The sequence below is a fragment of the Schistocerca piceifrons genome, unplaced genomic scaffold (genome assembly GCF_021461385.2).
Source record: "Schistocerca piceifrons isolate TAMUIC-IGC-003096 unplaced genomic scaffold, iqSchPice1.1 HiC_scaffold_866, whole genome shotgun sequence".
NCBI classification, from domain to species: Eukaryota; Metazoa; Arthropoda; class Insecta; order Orthoptera; family Acrididae; genus Schistocerca; species Schistocerca piceifrons.
Genome location: NW_025729131.1, coordinates 1082750 through 1087701, shown reverse-complemented (window position 1 = coordinate 1087701; position 4952 = coordinate 1082750). Strand labels below are relative to the sequence as shown.

At 45.0% G+C, this 4952-nt stretch overlaps 1 non-coding gene across 1 annotated transcript; it reads left to right on the top strand.

Annotated features, from left to right (window-relative positions):
- Positions 1–2314: 2314 nt before the first annotated feature.
- Trnaa-cgc lies at positions 2315–2387 on the top strand. Its single transcript has one exon. It is a non-coding gene; the product is annotated as a tRNA-Ala (tRNA).
- Positions 2388–4952: the final 2565 nt, after the last annotated feature.

Below are 4952 nucleotides of genomic sequence, written 5' to 3'. Positions count from 1 at the left end.
GCACATAAATAACATTCCAACAGTAGCTTCATCTACAGTATATATATAAAAGTTCGTGCAGCCACCGTGGTGGCCTGTTGTAATCTGTTCAGGCTGCTGGAAACCATGGTACTGCGTGTCACGTCTTAACTGTGTGTAGTGAGCCTTTACTTCCCTTTATGCTTGAAAATGGGAGAATGTAGAAATTACAATTGCAAGTAGACTGAATATACTAAAAAATAACATAATGGCTATGGATCCAGTCCCATCAAAATTTTCAAGAATCGTAGGTTAAATCTCCCTATTTGTTCCACAAGTCTGGAAATAATTCTGGGCCTCTTCAGCATTCAGTGTGCCAGACGGCTCGATCACTACTCAAGACTGTTTTCGGGCACATAGTACTACGCAATAGGAAACAATGCAATTTTAATTTTGATTGCCCCTACAAAAACTTGTACCAACCGTCTGCCTACTTACCGTTCATCGTTGTTGCTGTCTGTCCTGCCACATTTCGTGACTGTCGACAGTCGGACTGTAAGCCGCTGATCTGTATACGGGTAGTTGTTCATTGATACTACTGGAAATGGGAAGAACACAACGGAAATCTTGGACACACGTGAAATAACACCAATGCGCATCATATTATCATTTACAATTTGATATGAACTAGCTCCCCACGACTCTTCGGGGAACATGCGCTTAACCAGATAACCTAGAAACGACTCTCACTGTCGACTCCCGCGTATCAGATTTATACTGTATCAGCATTTGATGCCGAATAATATCTGGTGTACTTGCGGTTGAGTCTAACGGACAGCTATCACACTGCTGTCTTCCTTGCGTATATCTGAGGCTTAATTTTACTTCAGTAACTGTTGGCATAAGACTGAACTTGATTTTTAGTAAGCTTACCAACCACTAGCTATTCAAATGGCATATTTATTAAACAAAGAAAACGCGTTTCGTCTGAAGCAGTGTTGTTTATGTCACATTTGTCGGCCCCCTATGTTAAATTCTGTGGACAATACACATGTCTAAAACCAGCCTCAGGATACACCCCACAAACAGATATATTTCACCTGAGCTGCAAAGCGAAAAACTGTTACTGCTTGAAAGAATCCTAGGTCTTATTAAATTCTGCAGCGGAAGGTCATAACGATTAATCATAATATCATATGCATACGGAACCGGTTTGTCCTCGTGCTGACATTGAAGTGCGACCTTAAAATGGTCCAGACATTCCGGGCGACACGTACCTAACTGTAACAAACACTCCGACGTAATTTCCATTCACACTTAAAGCGAGCGATTTCCAGTTCCGGAACCAGTTTACATAACCCTGTCCGATGTCCGTAATCTCAGGGATTTACGCTGGCTGTCCCTGGTTGAAGCCAACGAACGTCCTTGCTCAATTGGCGTCAGATTACAGCGCCTACATCTACATCTACATTTGCACTTCACTAGCCATCTTACGATGTTTGGCGGAAGGTACTTCAATCTTTTTCCCCATACCCTGTCCCATTCACGAATCATCCACGGGAAGGACAACAATCGCTAAGCCTCCATATGAACTGCAGTTTCTATCATTATCTGTTAGTGGTCATTACGCGAGACGTATGTGGCTGAAAGTAACACGTTGCTCGTGTCTTAGAACATCAACTCTCCACTTCAAGGAGTTTACGATGTATTTATTTCATTTACTGATAGTTCGAAGAAGTGGGTAATGACGAGCTCGATTAAGAACATTCGTTTTTAGCAGATTACTGAAAGCCTTACTTATCTAATACACTTTGGAATACACTCACTTTAGCAATACATTAATACCTCGGACTAGGTGGACCGAACGATACCGCAATAAGGCAAATTCGCGCAAGTCAGGGTCCAATTTTGCGTATAAATAGGCCTACATGCAAATTGTGTTCAACTGGGACCAGAGTTTACAGAAAACGATGTAATTACGAGAAAAACATTTATTAAATGTTAAACAATAAAACAAATCATATTACAGAATAGTATTATTCACTGCAACAATGTAAACCAATGTTATTGTGACGTAGACTGCTTCCTAAAATCTAAAAATGTAGTTTGACGAGTCATTCTTAATTCTCACGCAAAATATCCTCTTAGCGCATTAATAAAATTGTTATGTCCCGTTTTATGGTGGAAGTAAGCATCTCGTTGGATCCTACATTTTTTTAAAATTTGTTAACCTTTTTTAACTGAGGCCTTCTGTCAAGTCTGTAACCTTTATTTGATCTTCTGACTGAACTTGGTCTAAAGAATCAGTTTGTTCAATGTTTTGCTCTTGTTTACGCATTTCTACACTCATGCACCGGGCGAGGTGGCGCAGTGGTTAGCACACTGGACTCGCATTCGGGAGGACGACGGTTCAATCCCGTCTCCGGCCATTCTGATTTAGGTTTTCCGTGATTTCCCTAAATCGTTTCAGGCGAATACCGGGATGGTTCCTTTGAAAGCGCACGGCCGATTTCCTTCCCCATCCTTCCCTAACCCGAGCTTGCGCTCCGTCTCTAATGACCTCGTTGTCGACGGGACGTTAAACACCACTACCCTAACCTAACCACTCATGCTGATAAATTAAGGATAATGCTGATACATGGTGAAACAACGCTCTGGTGAGCGGTTTGCTAGTTTAAATCACCTCGGGGTGTGACCATGCGGTGCATTTGACCTGCGGTCGTCGCACGGTGGGGCTGGCAGCAGTCCAAATAAGCAGAGGTGTGTTGGTGTATGTCAGAGTACGGTGCAGCGAGTAAGTGTGCAGACGTTTTCACACGTGCTAATGGTGACTTTGTGTTGAAAATGGCTCAAAGAACTCATGTTGATGACGTTATGAAGGGTAGAATACTAGTGCGACTGCAGGCTGATCACACACAGCAGGTCGTAGCATGGGCCCTCCGTGTGCCACAAAGTGTGATCTCAAGATTATGGCAACGATTCCAGCAGACAGGAAACGTGTCCAGGCGCTACAGTACGGGACGTCCACAGTGTACAACACCACAAGAAGACGGCCACAGAGTACTGCAGGTAGCCTTGCTCTGGGCTTTACCGCAGCCACTAGAACAATTGTCTCCAGACACACAGTCTACATACGACTGAACAGACACGGTTTATTCACCTGGAGACCCGAAAGTTGCACTACACTGACCCCTGGTCACAGGAGAGCCCGTAAAGCCTGGTGTCAAGTACACAGTACATCGTCACTGGAACAGTGGTCCCAGGTTACGTTCACGGACGAGTCCAGGTATAGTCTGAACAGTGATTCTCACCGGGTTTTCATCTGGCATGAAGCAGGAACCAGATACCAACCCCTTAATGTCCTTGAAAGGGACCTGTGTGGAGGTCGTGGTTTGATGGAGTGGGGTGGGATTATGATTGGTGCACGTACACCCCTACCTGTCTTTGACAGAGGAACTTTAACAGGTCAGGTGTATCGGAACGTCATTTTGCACCAGTATGTCAGCCTTTTCAGGGGTGCAGTGGGTGCCACCTTCCTCCTGATGGATGATAACGCACGGCCCCACAGAGCTGCAATCGTGGAGCAGTACCTTTAAACAGAAGATATCAGGAGAATGGATTGGTCTGCCTGTTCTCTAGACATAAACCCCATAGAGCATGTCTGGGATGCTCTCGGTCAACGTATCGCTGCACATCTTCAAACCCCTACGACACTTTAGGAGTTCCAACAGGCACTGGTGCAAGAATGAGAGGCTATACCCCAGCAGCTACTCGACCACCTGATCCAAAGTAAGCCGGCCACTGTGGCCGAGCGGTTCTAGGCGCTTCAGTCTGGAACCGCGCGACCGCTAACAGGTTCCTCAGTTTTGCAGATGGTCGGAAAACACACTTGATGCCATATCTTTCGAGAACTCTTCCGATTCTTGACGACATGCCACCAAAGTACGACAAGAAGGCCAAGGTGGTGGGTGTCTTCGTATCTTCATTCAGTTCCATAGACTGAACTCGTTTGCACCTGAATGCATTACGTATCTGTCTTTCAGAATAACCGTTTTGACGGAAGACTCTTCAAATGTTGCATCTCACTCGGCAGGCTTTCAGAGTCAGATACCACACGCGCTCTATGAACTAGCGTACGTAATGCACTACCGCACTGTGCCGGATGATGGCAGCTTGTGGCCTGAAAATATAGACCTGTATGCGCTGGCTTGCGGTATACGCTGTGTCCCAAGGTTCCATCTGCTTTCCTTCGTACCAAAACATCAAGAAAAGGTAAAGTGCCAACTTTTTCCACTTCCATAGTGAAGTTAATATTCGGATGGAGTGAATTTAAATGTTGAAGAAACGTAGGTAGAGTATCCAGTCCGTGTGGCCACGCCACAAACGTATCGTCAACATACCGCAGAAAACAAGAGGGTTTGAGAGTGGCTGACTGTAGTGCTTTATCTTCAAAGTCCTTCATAAAATAATTGGCCAACACAGGATTGGTCTTGAAATAAGAAGTATGTTGAAGTAAGCACATGTTCAAATAGTGCCACTATGTCCTCCTCAAACTTGTTACTAATGAGCTCTAAAGAGTCCTGCAAGGGGACCCTTGTAAATAAAGACACAACATCGAAACTTACTAAGAGATCCGATGATTGCAGTCTAAGAGTTTTCAAGCGGCCTATGAAATCCTCAGTGTTGCGAATATGATGGTCGCACTTGCCTACGAGAGGTCCCAATAGTGACGTCAGATATTTGGCAGGTGCTCCAGTGTTGCTCACGATGGGGCACAGAGGCACCCCATTCTTATGGATCTTGGGTAGGCCATAGTCTAGGAGGAACTGCAGCTTGTTGACGTGAACCATTAGCGACTTGCGCTGGGATCGAGCTCTTTCTGATGAGTTCCAAAGTCTTCCTCTGGATCCTACCCGTCGGATCACTTTTTAATTTATGCAGGATCCTCGAGCAGTTTGTGCATCTTGCTGTTATATTCTGTGCGTGAGAGGAGA